This window comes from Heterocephalus glaber, unplaced genomic scaffold, assembly GCF_053883595.1.
Source record: "Heterocephalus glaber isolate CG9 unplaced genomic scaffold, H.glaber_assembly_v1.0 deba00001452, whole genome shotgun sequence".
Classification (NCBI taxonomy): domain Eukaryota; kingdom Metazoa; phylum Chordata; class Mammalia; order Rodentia; family Bathyergidae; genus Heterocephalus; species Heterocephalus glaber.
The window spans coordinates 415,255-433,104 of record NW_028258302.1 but is presented as its reverse complement, the minus strand read 5'-3'; the positions used below and the strand labels follow the sequence as shown (position 1 = coordinate 433,104).

The following is a 17,850-nucleotide window of genomic DNA, read 5'->3' as shown; positions in this document are numbered from 1 at the left end:
TATATCTATTTATGGAAAGAAGAGTCTGGAAGCCTTCACACACTAATCACAAGAATCTCCCAACAGCTAAATCTAGTAGACCTTTATGTGCCCTCTGTGTCACTGACTGACCTCTCTTGGCTTTTGACGTTGTTAACCTTCTTTGGCTCCCTGCTCCTGTCTTCTTTCCCTGACCTTGGTCCGATAGGCTGGCACTCAGGACTGAAAAATGGCAGGCTCAGGCCTGAGAGAAACTTTCTGAACTTGTTTATATCATAGGCACAACCAAGTAGGGCACTGACTGGGCATTTCTTCCCGGAAAGAGGCAGTTAGGGACAGTATTTCCCTGGCCCTTACTCCCTATGAGTCTGCATAACTCTTCTGGAATAAAACCCTTCCCAGGATCTCTGGGTACAAGTCTCCTCTTGCCCACCTCCCCCACCCTCTAGCAGAGTCGCCTGGCTGTCCCCTCTCTCCCACGCCTTCTGTTCAATCAAAGGGTTATTTTTAACAGTGCTGTGTATACCATGTTTAAATCTTGGCAAAACACCAGAGCTTTGGAGTAGACACTCAAGATGGAAATAGTCTCCCACAATCAACCCCCTTTTCGGAGCTTTTCCTTTTAAAGAGAGAAAACAATTTATCCAAACTATAGACAGCCCTACGAGAAAGTCCCAGGACACTAACACTGTGACTGACTCTGTCTTGACCATGGAGGTTTGTCTGGAGGCGGGACCTCCTGCCACTCAGGCCTACCTTCGGCCCAAGGAGAAGATGGCTGCTGCCCTTTTCCTGTGCTTGAGGGGTGTGGAGCACTCTGTCCCAGACTCACGAAGGTTACCTAGTCTGCCTCTTCCCAATAGCCAGAGACTCTGGACTTACAGCAGCAGTCTGTCCATTTCAAGATATTTAGTAATTGGAGAGTTCTAACTATGAAAAGCCAAACTCTGCCTTTCTATGACTTTTCCCTGTGGTCCTCATTTTGTCTGCCAGGGCCACACAGGACAGGTCTAACCCCTCTTCTGTATCAGTTATTCACAGCTGGTGACTATATGACTGAAAGTCTCTTGCCAGGCATCTCTGCTCTCCTGAGATGTCATAAAGCGTCCCCCCATCCCAGAGCTCCTCTTCTCTAGATCAGGTCCATTTTATTACTGTTCACTATAGGTAACACCCAGAATAGATTTTGTGGTTGCTCCAGCAGTAGACTGATAGAAAGGACAGAAGGAGGAGCATCCCACCATTTTATTTTTTTTATTTTTTTATTTTTTGGGTACTGGGGATTGAACTTGGGTCTGTGTGCTTGCACAGCAGGCAGCGAAACCACTGAGCTAAATCCCCAGCCCTGTTTTTGATGCTCCTTGTGATGACTGACACCCAAAAGGTGCCACTTTTTTAGTAGGCATGTCACACTGACCATAAGCCTGTTGATGTGCTGCTGCTGCTAAGCCCCATCCCTTTCCCACTCAGCAGGTGTGCTGGAATTTATGGGCCCAGACCAAGTCCAAGTGGGTCTCTGCCACTCTGGAGCCATACCTGTGTGGTGGGATTAGAAGTGTGAGAGGAGGACCGAGGATTTAGCTCAGTGGTGCCAAGTGCAAGTTCCCAAGTTCACTCCCCAGTATCAAAAAAAAAAAGAAGTGTGAGAGAAAGGGCAGATGTTTATAAGGACCACTGTAGAGAATGGAAGAGACTGCTTCCTAGGGCAGCCCAAAGACTGCTAGGCAGCAGAGAGGCCAAGTGAAGATCGTGGTCTGGGGTGACACTAATCTGCATAGTTGTGTAGGTTGTCTCCAGCTGCCGTGGCCATCCAAGTATGGGGTCAGGAATTCTAGAAGTAACCCTGGGACCAGAAGTCTTGACCAGATTGCTTGTGCTTTCTAGGGGAACCGTTGTGTGGGAAACAGCCTCTGATCCTAAAGTGAAGAGAAAGCTTCTAGGGTTACATAAAAACAGAAGTCTGTTGATTCCAGACGGACACAGGCATGGCTAGAGTGTATCATGCTTGGTGAGCAGCTGGCTATGGATAGTTAATTCCCTACATATGGGGACAGCAGCAGTCTCTGGTGATGGAGTCCTTCAGACTTCTTGGAATGAGGTGGCCAAAGTAAGGCTGTATACTGGAGCAGCCCAAAAGAACTCTGGAAAAGAGGGCTGAGATGAAGCCAGGTAGTGTTGCTGCATAAACCTTTGATCACAGGACATAAGCCCATGGGTCGAGGCTGTAGGAGCTGTGTTGAGGTGTCTGGGAGAGGTCAGGCTATGAGGCACAGCAGTCACTGAGCCTTTGATACACAGATCCGGTCTGAGGACAGGTCTCCTGGAAGCCTACTCAGTCATTCGGGAGCAGCAGGGCCTGGCCTGCAGCTGAGGGGGACCTGCTGAGGCTGTTGGTGAGGAAGTTAGTGGCATCAGCCCTGCCTCTGGCCTGTCACTCCCTGAGGGAGAAGGAGGGCATGGCTGATACCAAAACTGGGAGGGGAGTGAGGGAGGTGAAGGAAACTGACAGTCATTGAGCAACATGGTGTGCCAAGAACTTCCCTGCCTTGTCTCATTTCATCTTCACAATAACCCATGAATAGCCCCATTTGCATTCATTCATTCATTCAGTAAGTATTTAATGAGTGCCTGTTAGTGTCAAGTTCCATTCTAGGTACTAGAAATGGAGCAGTGAGTGAAACTGACAAATATCCCTACCTTCATGGAGTTCATATTCTAGTGGAAAAACAGGCAGAGAAATAAGATACATAAGTTAAACCACAGTATATCCAACAGAGAAAAATAAAGAGGAATGGAGAATAGAAAGTTGGAAGTTTGCCATTTTAGATGGGTGGTTAGGAAAGACCTCCATGGGAAGGTGACATTTAAGTAAAAACCCGAGGACACAAAACTTGGTCTTAGTTACAAGTATGGGCAGTTCAAACCAAAAGAAAAAAGCTATAGCTATCACACGCACAAATGCAGGCAAGTGGTGGTATGGAGCTTGTAAACATTCTGCTCCAATTGTTTCAGACATTTTAGTGCAACAAGGGCCGGGGATTTAACTCAGTGTTTCCACCGCCTGCTTCTCAAGTGCAAGGACTCGAGCTCAATGCCCGGTACCAAAAAAAAAAAAAAAAAAAGACAGTTTAGTGCAACAAGAAACAAGGTCATCTGTTGAGAATAAGAATGATGGAAGAGGGCCAGGGATTTAGCTCAGTGGTTCCAGTTCCGCTGCCTGCCTCACAAGCACAAGGTCCCGAGTTTGATCTCTGGTACCAAAAAAAAAAAGAATGAAGGAGGAGATGAAGTGTGGAGTGGAAGTGTGAAGAGAAAGTGTGATGAGCCATCTGGGAGAGTGAATGACTAGGCTAGTAACATACAGTACACTTCCGGGCAGCATAAGACCTCACTTGAATTGTGAATGAGACCAGCCAGTGTGTATTCTTCTCCAGCCAGCCATGGTCACCCATGCAAGCACATGCCCAGAGTAAGCAGGAAGGAGAATTTAACAAAAATTAAATTTTCTCCAAAAGAAAGAGAAGCAAGGAAGCTGAGGATTTATGCAAGGGAGTGATTGTAATGGTTGATTTGGAATTTAAGGAGAATGACAATCTGAGTAAGAGCATAAGGCAGTAAAGGACAAGGCAAAGTGGAAGAACCCATGGCTTGGTGATCCCAGAGTGTTGGGCTAGGGGAGCTACAGATAGGTAGGCGGAGTGAGAGTTTGATATGGAGATTAGAGAGGGCTTTGATTCTGAGTAATGACCTAGTCTAGGATATAATTTAGGACTAAGTAGCTGCAGTGGGGTAAAGAATAAGATCACTGGAGGAGGGGAAGTCACCAGCCTTGGAATTTACCAGTTTCAGGGAACTTTATCCTGCTTGTTTCCTACTTTTTGAGGAAGAATATGGCAAAAGTATTGAGACTATTGATAACTTCTCTAAAGCTTCTCTCTCTCTCTCTGTGTTGTTTTGTTGTTTTTGAAACAGGGTCTCACTATATAGTTTAAGCGGTCCTTGAACTCACTGTATAGCCCAGGCTGGCTTCAAATTTGTGGTAATCCTGCCTCAGCCTCTCAAGTGCTAGGATTACAGGCATGCACCACCACGCACCACCACACCTGGCTCAAGAGTTTCTCTTAACTTTAATTCTGACTGAGCTTACAGCTGACTGAGAGAGACCTGCTAAGGAAGGGGGTGTTGAACTTGGACAAACACAGCGATCACCATTGGTTTGTGGTCACAGAGTCAAGGGCCACAGAAAGACAGCTCAGGTCAAAGAGCAAAACCTAGAGGGAGAGAGCTAGCAGGCATCAGAAATGAGGGTCTCAGCTGTTGGGTGTGAGAGATTAAGTCACAGAGGTTGTCAAAAGGTACTGTGGACACCAGAGGCTAGGATTTGAGCCTGTACCAGCAATATGAGTCTTCTGAAGTTGTCCTAAGGAGGGGACAAAATGGGCTAGGACAGTGGTGACAAACCTGTGGCATACATGTCACAGTCCCCCCCTCTGTGATGATGTCACAAGTTGTATGACTTGTTTTTTCTAAACTAAAACCTCATTATTCAGGTTTAATTGCAGTGTTGGGACTTTGCGATAAATAAGTGAGTTTTAGGTTGCAGTTTGGGCACTTGATCTCTAAAAGATTCGCCATTGCTGGGCTAGGACTTGCTTGTCTCTAAGACCCTTTACCAGGATTGGCAGTACCATGTCTTGGGGGAGGTGTCATATGCCTGTAGCAAGTCTCCTGTCTTCCTTCCAGGTGCTTGGTTGGATGGTCGTGGGGTGCTGATTGCAGCAGGAAGTACAAGAACTCAGGAGGATGGGTGTAAAGGAGGAAATTGAGTGCTGCAGTCCCATAGTTTATGGCTGTGAGAAGCCCCTGCCCAGTGTGTAAGGCCCATTGTTGTGGTTGCTTATTCACTTCCTATAATATGTGAGATGCCATTCTAGGTGCTACGCATGTGGTATAACAGATAAAGCAGGGGCTGGGGATGTACTTCAGTGGTAGAGCACGTGTTAAGTCTATGACAGACCCTGGGTCTCATCCCAGGCATGGTGATAAAATAGTGTCTAAACTTCTCATGCATTCAAATACAGAACCTCTCGGGTTTGTGGGGCTGGGGCCATGTGTGTTGACTGCAGGTCTGTGAGAGATAGGGTTTCCAGTTCTCACTAGCTTGACCCATTCCATCTGGCAGTTGATCTGGTGTTTGGGGAGAGATGTTTCTGCCCCTGCAGCTTCACCCAAGGTCTCTGAAGTTAGGGACAGTGCTGGAGCCTGTATACTAAAGAAGGCAGCAAGAATACTTGCCAATGGAACAGAATCCCTAGCATGGAAAATCCCAAGAGCAGTCTACATTAAATGCTTTGTCATCCAGGGCAGTGATGCGGAGTGTGATGTAATCCAGCTGTAATCCAGCCTGTGGGTGCAAAGACTCCCAACTTCCCTGGCCAGTACTAGTAGCACACCCTGTTTCCTTCCCTGCAGAGACTCAGGTAGGCCACATTCAAGGCTGTAGAGGTAGCGAATAGCCAGATAGTTTGCCCCTTACTCTGTAAGTTGGATGTTCACCACCGGAAAGAGAGAATTACAGGCTTAGGGGAAGGTAATGGGCTCACTCCTTCTTTCTAGTATGGTGAACTTGGGTGCCAGTGGGCTCCCTTGGGCAAGATGCTCCAAGTACAGTTGAGTGTGTAAGTCCTGAGCTCAGGACTGAGTCTAGATTTGAGATGGAGATTTGGCAGCCACCAGTTGGATAAAGATGTTTAGATGTCTGGAATTTAAGCCTTTTTGCAATAGCCACACTTTTCCTGCAACTGTAGACAGTGAGGAGACTCAGAGTAGATGGCAGTCAGCAATGACTGCCTTTTGCCTTTCCCTGGACCTTGGTTTCCAGCCTTCTCCTCTGAAGATAGTCTTATTCACTGTCATGTGGCCTCGTTCCTTAGCAGAGATTAAAAGAAAGAAAGGTTAAAACCTCCCTTTTCTCTAAGAATCCCAAGTGTAGGGCTAAGAAAGTGACATGCCTGCATCAAGTTCCCATGACTCATTCTGGAGGCCAGAAGTTCGAAATCAGGATCCCTGGGCTGAAATCAACCTCAGCCAGGGCCATTCCCCACCCCATACTCTGGAGGATTACTCATCTCTTGCCTCCTCCAGGCCCTTTGTCCTGGGACTGTGTCGGTCCACTTTTGGTTGCCGTGGTCATGTTGGCTTTCCTTCTGTGCATGATGAAGCCTCCCTCTGCCTTTCTCTTCTAGGGACACTTGTGTGTGTGCGGTTGGGACCTACGCAGGTGATTGGAATAATCTTCCATCTCACAGCCCTACCTCATGCAGTTTGTATTCTACCAGAAAAACACAAGGAGTAAATAAAGAATGAGTAAAGTACTTAGTAAATTAGAACAAGATAAATACTGTAGGGAAAGAAAAAGAGGATGGCCAGGTGCCAGGAGCAGGCAGCAGTGTTGAACAGGTTGCTCAAGACTGGCTCTGGGGCAGGTGTGATCTGAATGCAGGCTGGAAGGAGGGAAGAAGTGAGCCAAGGGCATATCTGGAGGAAAACCACTCCAGGCTGAGGAGACAGCTCAGCATAAGGGCCTGAGATGGTGAGGAATGTAGCAATGGGGTCAGGAACAGGGAGAGAGAAGTGGGAGACAAGATCAGAGAGGAAACTGAGGCCCGAAGGGCATTGCAAGGACTGTGGGTGAAATGAGAAACAACACATATGTGCCCAGATGGATCTTTGATAGAAGAATGGACACTTGCTCAGCTTGATGAAGAGGGAAGGAAGAAGACACGGAGCAGATGCATGTACTTTTGTAGATTTATAGGGAGGCAGATCTCTGGTCTCCCTTCCCAAATGTTTATTCAGCACCTACTGTGCCAGACATAATTCTAAGTGCTAGGGGGCACTGGCAGTAAACAAAACAGGTGGCTTCTATTCACATAGGCTTTACATTCTCTATGTAATAAGAAAGTACACACTGGGGAAAATAAGCAGTGAACAAGATGATACTACTTAGTGTTAAATGCTTAGGGAGAAAATAAAACAGCTGGGCACAGTGGCACACACCTATAATCCCAGCACACTAGGAGGGTGAGTCAGGACGTTCACAAGTTTGAGCCCAGCCTGGGCATCTTAGCAACTGTCTCAGAATAAGAAATACAAAAGGGTCTGGGGATATGGTTCAGTGTAAAGGCTGGGGGTTTAATTCCCAGTACCACAAGGGGGGAAATTAAAAGAAAGAACAAAAAGAAATAAAATGAAGTGATAAATTAAAAAAATAAGATGACATAATAAAGCATGTCTGGAGGAGAAAGCCCACTTTGATGGAGGAGTCAGAGAAGACTCTCTGAGGAGGTAACATTTGAATGGGGGCAGTGTGCAAAGAGCTGGCCCTGGGAAGGGTCACGGGCATACGGAAGTAAGTTTGCTGCATTCCAGGGTGAACAGAAAGCCAGTGTACTGTGGCAGGTGAGTCAGGGGGACCTGAAAGGAGGTGAGAGGTAGTGAACATTAGGCCTGATAGCCTATGGTTGGCCTTTCCTCAGAGCCAGGGGGAAGACTCCGGTCAGAGGAATGGCGTGAGGCAGTTGATTGCCTTTCTAGAGCAGGGCAGGGAGAAGCTGGTCGTTGGCCATCGTAGTAGTCAAGGAGTAATGATTTGGACCTGAGTAACAGTGGGCAGAGGTAGGTAAAGGGTGAGTTTTGAATATGTTTAGATTGTATTAACAGGACGGGCTGATGAATTGGATAAAAAGAGATGAGTCAAGAGTGACCATCCAAGTGGAAAGAGAGAGAATTGTTTATATAATAGGTGTTTCTCTGTGTAAAATATTAAGATCTAGGCAAAGGGACTGAAAAGGAAACAAAGAATGACTCCTAGGTTTAGGCCTGATCAGCTCCGCTAGCCTGGCCCTTGCCTTCCTCACCCTCACATCCAGGACACCCGCACTGGAACCACGGTCCTGTGTGCCGTTGGTATTCTCGCCACTTGAGTTTGTCACTCTGCTGTCTTTCCAGCAGACCTACTACAGCAATGCCCAAACTTGGACTGAATCTATCCAATTGCTTTTCCTGTTTGTGTTTTGGGCTACTTAGCATGACTGCCTTGGTGACACACAAATGCATGTCTTGATACCACTGTGGCCTCGTGGCCCCCAGCCTCTGTGGACTGCTCAGCACTAATCTGCTATTCTTGTCCCTGGTTGACTTGTCACAGGGTTGTCCCAGTCTTCACCTTTACAGGTCCCTGCACATCCCTAAATCCCCAGCCTCAGAGATGTCCCAAGAAAAGATGCAGAGCATCTTCTCAGGTCCTCCCTCCCTCTGAGCTCACCGATCCCACCCACCATGCTAGCTATCTTCACCTCCTCCACACTTTTCCTACAGAAAAGGCATCCTCTGCTTTATATGCTTCTCCCTCATACTCTGTATCTGTCCCCTTCCCTGCCTGGGGCTTCATTCCACTGTCACAGCTCTGTCCCTCCCACTTCCCTACTTTTCTCCTTCCTATCCTCAAATGCAGACATGCTCAGGTCTTTCCCATCCCACTTCACACTCCAGGTTCCATTCCACTTCTGTCCTTTCTGTCACTACCAGCTCTCCAGAAAATTGTCACGTCGCTCTCTTAAACATTCTTACTTCTCTCCCCTCTCAACCCCTGCAGTTTGATTCTATCCTCTCTCCAGTCCCTCACTGTGTTTCCCTAAGGGGCCAGTGACTTTCGTGTATTCCCAAAAGTAATGTGATAAATAAGAATGTGGATATAAATAGTGCTGGTGCATGAGGTCATTGTGAGGAATAAATAAGCTAATGCACATGGAGCACTTAGCCCAGTGCCTGGAACGCAGGAAGAGCTCAGTAACTAAAATTGCTGTTATCACTGTTGTTATTGTGTGTTTATCATATATTTCATAACTGCCTCTCTACTTGGCTGCCTCACAGATTATCCACAAAGGCAGAGACTGAGTTCTTTATCATAATATTCCCGATGGCTAACATAGTGCCTGGGATAATCTGGGGCTTGGCACATGTTAGAGAGATGGGTGGTGGACTCTGGGGACCACTGGGACCATGCCTTGGGCTGTGGGTTATGTGACCTCTGTAGACACTCTGGTCCTCATCCAGGCTTTCTGTGGCAGGAGCGCCTACCTCACATAGCAGCTTCTCAGCTTCACCCTTCTCTTCTGAACCTCCCCACACTCCCACCTCCTCATCTCTCCCCCTCCACACTAGGTACCAGCTGTCAGCAGAGTCAGTGGGAGCCTGTCAGCAGGAGCCCAGGCACTTCCCCCTTGAGGGCCTTTGGCTCAGCCTGTCCTCGCCTCCTTCAGCACAGGCCTCTCTGCCTGTCATGCATGTGGCTCCAGCCTGTCTGGACACAGATGTGGCCATAGTTCCTGAGCAGTACCAGCAGCATTTCAGACCCAGGCAAGGACAGGGGGAAGGGTGGCTATGAACAATGGAGACATTGCTGAAAACCTTACCCTTTGAAGCAGAGAAATGAAGGTGTCTATGAGAAGCCACGCAAAGGCAACCCCCAGACCTCCACAGTTCAGTAGGAATTTGACTCACATTGGCCCTGCAAGATCCACACTGTGGAGGCCCTCATCCCAAGCTGCTCCTCCATCTTGCAGACCACAGGCATATACCTAGGACCTACTGTGTACTTGACTATGTGTAAGGAGTGCCTCGCAGTCTGGCAGGGAACCAGGCGGTGACATCTGTATGTGCTAAGTGCTGTGAGCTGTGCTAACCCAGGAGGGCTTGGTCAGTCCAATTTGGCTCAGGGAGAGAGAGGTAGAGTTGCTAGAATCAGGTCTTGTGAAGTGAACAGAAGTCTGGCATGTGACAGATGGGGAAGAGAATTCCGGGCAATGGCAGCAGTGGTGAGAAGACAGGGAGCTGTTAAGAGCAGATTCGAGAAAGTGCAAGTAGCTGGATAAGCCAGAGCCTAGGGAAAGGGAGAGAACAGAAGTATCTGGATTTGGGAGGTAAATAGGAGCCAGGTGACAAGGCCATGTAAACTAAAAGAAAGAGCTTCAATCTGTCTTCTAAGGAGCTATTAGCAGCTGGGAAACCCATATCAAACTAACTCAAGCAAAAAGGAAATGTATTAGCTGGGCACAGTTGTGCACACCTTTAATGTCAGCTACATGGGAGGCTGAGATGGAGGATTGCAACTTCAAGACCACCCTGGACATTGTCTCAAAATGAAAATCAAAAAGAGCTGGAGATGTGGAGATTTAGCTTAGTGCTCCCAGGGCTCAATTCCCAATGCTATCAAGGATAAAAAGGAAACATATTTGTTTATGTAACTAAGCTCAGGAGCTGGCCTCTCAGGGCCCTCCTGAATCTAGTCCTATGCGCTGTCTGCCTGCCTGTAACATGGCTCTCCTTTCCTCTGGGTCTGACTGCCCTGCAGCTGTCTTTGTCCATGTAGCCACAGAAGGTAGCTCCAGCTGCTCTAAGCTTAGAGTTGGCAAGCTTTTTTCCTAAAAGGCCAGACAGTAAGATATTTTCACCTTTGTGGGCCATACAGTCTCTGTCAATTACTGGTCTAGAGACGCACAAAAACAGCCATACACATTGTGGAAATGAATGGGTGTGTTTATATGACAATAAAACTTAATTTATAGGAACAAGTAGGTGCCTATCCCCTAGGCATATGTGTTTTTTTGGTTTTGTTTTTTTTTTCCCTCAGTACTGGGGATCGAACTCAGGACCTTGTGCTTGCAAGGCAGGTGCAGCACCGCTGAGCTAAATCCCTTTGTGTTATTTATAGCTGTCTCTCAGAGAAAAAGAGGGACTCCTACATCCCCCACGTCTAAACATGGATTCTCAGAGAAGAAGACCTTGATGTATCCCACTTAGGTCAGACATCCATTCTTGTGCCATTTACTGAGGAATGGAATCTGCTGTTTGGTCAGCCTGGTACTTATGCCCATCCCAGTAGTGGGGGGCAGGAGGGGCAGCTCAGCTGGGACCACTGGGAATGAAAATAGGATGCCATTACAGCTGAAAGGGGGAGACATGCAGATGTCCACTGCAAGGTACCAACAAGAAAGAGCATGACCTGAGTGCCTGAAGTTACCAGTGATGATGCATCTTGAAATTGGTCCTGACACAGCCTCAGGGTACCAGGCCAGCCCTGCAGTGCTGACACATGTCCTGGCATAACGACACATGTCCTGTCTTTCCCTCTGCATAATGTTTGCACCTCAGCCACTTTATCACACCCAGTCAGAATATACTTGCCCACCCATTCCTCCCTGGCACACTGCTCCACCTGCCTGAGTATTGCCAGAGGGGAAGGTCCTTGGGGGTAGGGGCCAGATGGAAGCCCCTCTATCCTTGATAGTCATGCTCTACCCTGCCCAGCCTCAGCAGTCTTTTCTCACCTTGAAGAGATGATTCCTATAATTCTCTTTCCTCTGGGCCTTTGTCTGTGCTACCCGGTTGCTGGAATACCCTCCCTAGTATTCTCCACCAGGGTCACTCTGTCTCCACTTTGTCTTTCAAGGCCCTGCTTATTTTTCTCATCATCTCCTTCAAGAAGTCTTTCCTGTCGATCCCCGGTACCAAAAAAAAAGTCTTTCCTGTATGCCCAAGTTGGTCTATGACCTTAGTACCTTTTCCTATTTGAAAATAAAATCTGCCCCCAAAAATATATACACACTTTAGGAAAAGGAAAACTTGTATAAATATTTTAACATTAAGTTGACTGAGACATGATGAGATTAATAAAGTTACCTTTGGCCTCTACAATAAGAAGAAGTGCTCAAGGGCCAGGGTTTCAGCTCAGTGGCACTGAGCCTGCCTCAGAAGCGCAAGGTCCTGAGTTCGATCCCTGGTACCAGGAAAAAAAAAATACAGAAGATGTGCTCAAAGTGATACTCATTAGCTTCCAGATCCTAAGCCAGATAGGAGTCTAGAAAACCTGTGTCCTTCTGCCTTGTCTACCCTGTCAGTTCCCAGGGCAGATCCTGGGAAGGTGGATCTGTAGGGTTTTGCTTTCACCCCACTGGGTGAGTCTCACTTTTGGAGGGCCAAGGCATGTGGCTGAATCTAACAGGCTGATGTGCTTGTGGTCCCTGCTCTGTCTTCAGTGCTGGGCTCTGCCTTCCCTGTGCCTTCTTGGCAGCCTGCACGCCTTACATTTACTTGGAGAAGTGACTAGATGGCTGGCCACCCATCCAGACACTCACCTGTTGAGCTGGATTTGTCTATTGGCCTACTCCAGCAAACTCACACCTGGAAACACCTTTTTCAGTTGGGAGTATGGGAACTAGGAGGAAGCCCTCTTCTGGGTCTGCTGGTGCCCACATATAACTAGTCCTTGCTCCTGATAAGCCCTAGTCAGCTTTCCTGCTAGTTCTTGGCTTACGCTTGATATTCTGGGCTTTGAAAATTGTTTAGGTTGATGAGCCAGTGTTGGGGTCACTTAACTTCTTCACTGCACCTCAGCCACATTAAATGAGCTAGAGCATCCCTCAGGAGGGTGCCAGGTTGCCCTTCTTGGCAGATCAGACTGAGCCCCTATGCCTAGTCAAGGTTCTGTCTTAGTCTACTGTTCAGGGGACAGGGAAGGTGCAGCCCACCCTCAGCTTGGGCTCTCCTAGGGTCCCAAGTCCCCAAAATACTAGTCTGTAGGATCCAAGGAAGAAAGACTGGCAATTGCCAGTGCAACTTCCGCCTTCTTCTTTCCCCGGGTCTTCTCACGCACTCACACTCCCTGCTGAAACCTGATCCTGAGGCTGCCTCTCTTGCTATAGCTCTGGCAGGCTGGGACCTGACTGCCAGCACCTGCCTCACCCTGCCCTGCTACCCCCTAGGCCAGGGCAAGAAGGTCAGACATCACACACCTCACTAGTCTGCTAGTCTGACCAGTCATTCCTCACCTTAAAGGCCACCATCACCTTGGCCAGGTGAGGGGAAGCTGACATATTGGTCAGAAGGCTGGGGAGAAGCCCCTGAATTCTGTTCCACGTATAGTGTGAGGCTCTGCCCAGGCCACCTACACAATTGCGCGCACACACACACACACACACACACACACACACACACACACCCCACCTTTACTATCACCCGCCCCCATATTTCCTGTTGTTTATGGCCCTAGCTCAGCTTTCAATGTCTTTGTAGGCACTGAGCCCCGGTGCAGGAGTTGAACAAAATACAGGAGGAACACTAGAGGAACAGGACAAGTCTACCTGGGGGAGCCAGGAAAGGCTTTCCAGAGGAAGTAGCATTTAAACTTAAGAGAATAAAAGTGAAGCTTTCCAGGTAATTAGAGAGGAAAGGGGGTTGGGGAAGAAAGCAAGGGCGTATGCCCAGGCAGAGAAAATGCATGGTAAATGTATGAAGACCCACATGTTCAACAAGTTACAAACAATATATAACTGGAAGAACAATGATCTCTTTGAAGTAAAATCCAGATTGCATTAGATTGAGGAATGACTGGGAAATGAGGGAGACAGAATTTCCACTACTTTTTCTAGAAGTTTTGCTATGAAAGGATAGAGAGGTTAGTAGCTAAAGGGGGGATGTGGTCAGGAAAGTTGATTTGTTTTGCTTTCACATGGGAAAGACCTGAGTTTGTATGCTTAGGGGGAAAGGAGCAAGAGTGGGACCTATAGCATGCTTTGGAGGCATAAGGGTGGGAGAAGGAAGCCAAACTTAAGAGTAGGTAAAGGGGCTAATAGGTTTGTGAGTAAGGAAGCAAGAAGCTGAGGGAGTTCCCATCAAATGGTCTTGGCTTTGTCTCCCACTTCTCTGAAGTGAGAGAAGAGATATCTGCTTAGAGAGTTGGCAAAAGATAGAAAGAAGAAGAGCAGAATATGTTTGGAATAGCTGCTGAGCAAAGGTGAGGGCCCAGCTAAGGCTCAAGAACCACAAATTGGTGGTCGCATTTGTCCATGTGTGTGTGTTCTCAAAGCATCTCAAGTATAAAAGGTATAATAGTGTAGGATTAGATTAATCTCTGGTTGGGTTTTGGCTAATGAGTGGGACAAAAAGACAAGGAATCAGGAGGTACTGGGTCCTACAGGCAGGAGACTAAGGAGCTGGTTAGGGTCTAGACAGGAGAGATAACAGACCAGAAATATGTGTAGAAGTCATGGGGACTAGGGGCCAGGGATTTAGCTCAGTGGTTCCGCCGCCTGCCTTGCAAGTGGAAGGACCAGAGTTTGATCTCTGGTAACAAGCAAGAGGGGTAGGGGGGAAGAAAGAAGTCATGCTGACTTAATGGATGAAAGGAAAAGAGAGAAAGAGAAAATGGAATGTTGGGAGTTTGTGCTCAGAAAGAATTGGAGATTAATGTTTTTAGTATATGTGCTGCTGAAGCAAGCACTGGAGATTAATGTTTTTAAAGTGATGAAAAGTTCCAGAATGTTGCAGTGCAATGGAGTAGTAACTGACGTGGAGTGGAGAAGAAAGTGATTGAAGTAAAGGAAATTATCTGAGGCCAGAATTTTAAGATGTTGAAATTTCTGAAAATAATGAACAAGAATTGGGTTTGCATGTTGGAGAAAATTATGGTAGCAGCTACGATGGTTACACCCTCTGTTATCCACTTCTGTCCTTTTTGGGAGTTCTAGTATAACAAAGAAGGTCAGATGTGCCAGGTCCTTGTTCTTAATCTTGAAACCTTGAAAGGCCTTGAAAGCCTGCTGGGAAGATCAGAAGGAAGATAGAGCTCAGCACAAATTGAAATGAGGGAATAGTAGGAAACTTTCTTAAATCCATGTACCTATAATCAGTGGTCCAAGGAGAGAAAACTAGGAGAGAAAAAAGTAAAAACAAGAAATCACCTAAGAAAAGGTGAAGAGCCACAGAATAGTCCTAAAACAGATAAGAGTTATTGGATAGTTTCATAGAAGTAGATAAAATTAGATCTATCCTTTATACTAATCAAAATGGGTAGCAGATTCATGGATAACAGATTTAAATGTAAAAAAAAACCCATACAATTACTAAGAAAAATAGTGAAATTGATAAATATTTCATATATGGAAGGATTCTGTGAATTTTGTTCAAATTTCTTGCTGTTTGTTTTTTTGGTTTGTTTGTTTGTTTGTTTTGGTAGTGGGGATCAAACTTGGGACCTTGCGCTTTCAAGGCAGGTGGTGGCACCACTGAGCTAAATCCCCAGCCCTCACTCACTATTTTAAAAATGCAAGCCAGGCACAGTGACATGCACCTGTAGTCCCAAACTACTCAGGAGGCCAAGGCAGGAGAATCACTGGAACCCTTGAATTCAAGACCAGCTTGGGCAACATAGCAATACCCTGTCTCAAAACAACAACAAAAAGAAGTGCAAATTAAAAGGATAGTGAGGGCTGGGGATTTAGCTCAGTAGTTCCGCTACCTGCCTTGCAAGTGGAAGGACCCGAGTTCGATCCCTGGTACCAAAAAAAAAAAAAAAAATAGGACAGTGAGATGCTATTTGTTTCTATCAGAATAGAAAAATTAAAGTGCTGGACAATGTTGGTGAGGCTATTGGGGGTAGTATTGTAGAATGCTGCAGTCCCTGTGACAGGGAATTTGGCAATTGAAGCAAAATTTCATTTATGCATTTCCCTGTTGATCCAGCAAACTCACTTCTAGGAATCTCTTCCAAAGATACATTGGCAAATAGAAAAGACATATGTGCAAAGTTATTTGTGGTAACTACTACTGATGGAACCTACTTTATAAAACACTGGAAACAACCCAGGGACTGATTGAGTATAGTATGGTACATAGCCATCATAGAGTATTATCAAGTATATATATACTATGCAGTGATCACCAGGATATACAGTTTGTGGAAAAAATCAATAGGAAAACCAGTATGTATAGTATGTTTGTTACCTTTCAATGAATAAAGGAAGAAATAAGAATATATTTACTTGGGCCAGGGATTTAGCTCAGTTGCACCTCACCTGCCTCGCAAGTGCAAGGTCCTGAGTTCGATTCCTGGTACCAAAAAAAAGGAATATATACATATATATGTATTGTTTGCTTATATCAAAAAAGAATTAAAAAACTAATAAAATGAATACTGTGTGGTAATAGAAATAGCAGAAGATAGATATAAAGATGAAGGTGAGACTTGTCTGAATATAGTCTTTTGTGGACTTAATTTGGGAACTATGTAAATCTTTATAGTATCATAAAACAAAATTATACCAAAATGAGAGGAAAAAGTCAATAAAAAGCAGAATTACCCAGATGTGATAGCACATATCTGTAATTCCAGCACTCAGGAGCCTGAGGCAGGAGGATTGTCACAATTTCGAGGCCAACCTGAGCTACATAGTGAGTTCAAGACCAGCCTGAACTACTAGCAAGACCCTGTCTCAAAAAAGAAAAGTAACATGAAACAAATGAGCATAACTGTATATTATTGATGAATTAAACTCAGCAGAGTGCCAAAGAAAGGTTATTTATACTTCTGATGACATATAAAGGACCTAACGCAAAAAGAACTGCAAAGAGGCCTTAAATTGTTTTTAATAAGATTGTATTGATAGTAATTCTGATATTGTTTTCTGATAGAATCATATATATTTTCTATATGTACATGTTAAGATAAAGTAACTAAGTATGTGTTAATGTCACAAGGCTGTCAGCTTAAGAGAAAAAGATACAAATACAAAATCAAAGTACGTAAACATGAATTTTATGCTATTATGAATTATCTCAATAAAGCTGTCCAAAAAGAAAAATAAAGTACAAATCTTGTAAACTTAAATTTGAATTGAGAATACCACTATAAATGCATATTGTGGGGGGTTTTTTGTAAAAAAAAGTTACTTCCGGGCCGGGGATTTAGCTCAGAGGTTCCAGTGCCTGCCTTGCAAGCGCGAGGTCCTGAGTTTGATCCCCAGTACCAAAATTTAAAAAATACTTCCTAATTTTGTCCACCTGAAAAGGCCTGCAAGCCCTGGGCAGCACATAGCAGTATGAGCCTCCCTAGCCACACGGGCGCAGATCTCTCAGTACCATTTCCAGCTCCTTGGGAAAGTGACCTTAATCAAGGTGGGGGCACAAAATGTATGAGAAACGCCTGGAACATCTTTTCTTTTCTTTCTTTTTTTTTTTTTTTTTTTTGCTTAAATTCTTTTATTGGTACACTTTAGGTATACAGTACGATTACATTTATCATTGGGTGCTTGTACCTGTACATGATGTATCTCAGTTCTTATTTTTTCCCCATTACCTGTGCGCCCTTCACCCCATCCACCCTTCCCTCTTTACATAGACTTTGTTTCCATTTTTTTCTTTTCTCATAATTTTTCCTTTCCCTCCTTTCCTTTCCCCTTCCCCTCCCACTTACCCCTTTGGACCTTTTCTTCCTATTTCAAATTATATTCATTTTAATCCTTATTTACACTTTCAGTTTCTCACACTAGAGAAAGTATTCAGTATTTACACGTGTGTCCTATTTATTTCACTGAAGAGTATGGCCTCGGGGCCAGGAATTTAGCTCAGTGGTTTCACCGCCTACTGCGCAAGCACAAGGACCCAAGTTCGAGCCCCAGTACCAAAAAAAAAAAAAAAAAAAGAGTATGGCCTCAATATGCATCCATTAGCTATAAATGTCTCTAGTTTCTCATTCTTTATGGCTGAGTAGTACTTCATTTTATAAAAAAACACATCTTCTTTATCCAGTTTCCAGTTGATGGGCACTTGGCATGTTTCCAAGGTTTAGCTATTACAAACTGTGCCGCTATGAACATGGGTGCACATATAGCACTGTGGTATGATTCTTTTAATTCTTTGGGGAAGATACCCAGCGAGGGAATAGCTGAGTCAAATGGGACCTCTAGTCCTAGTTCTTTGAGGTATCTCCATACTGATTTCCACAGTGGTTGCACCAGTCTGCACTCCCACCAA

At 45.5% G+C, this 17,850-nt stretch overlaps 1 protein-coding gene across 8 annotated transcripts in view; it reads left to right on the top strand.

The window, feature by feature from the left end:
• St3gal3 (ST3 beta-galactoside alpha-2,3-sialyltransferase 3) overlaps positions 1–17,850 on the top strand; it is a 231,978-nt gene that overhangs the window by 180,933 nt on the left and 33,195 nt on the right. The gene's annotated exons all lie outside the window — the stretch shown is intronic.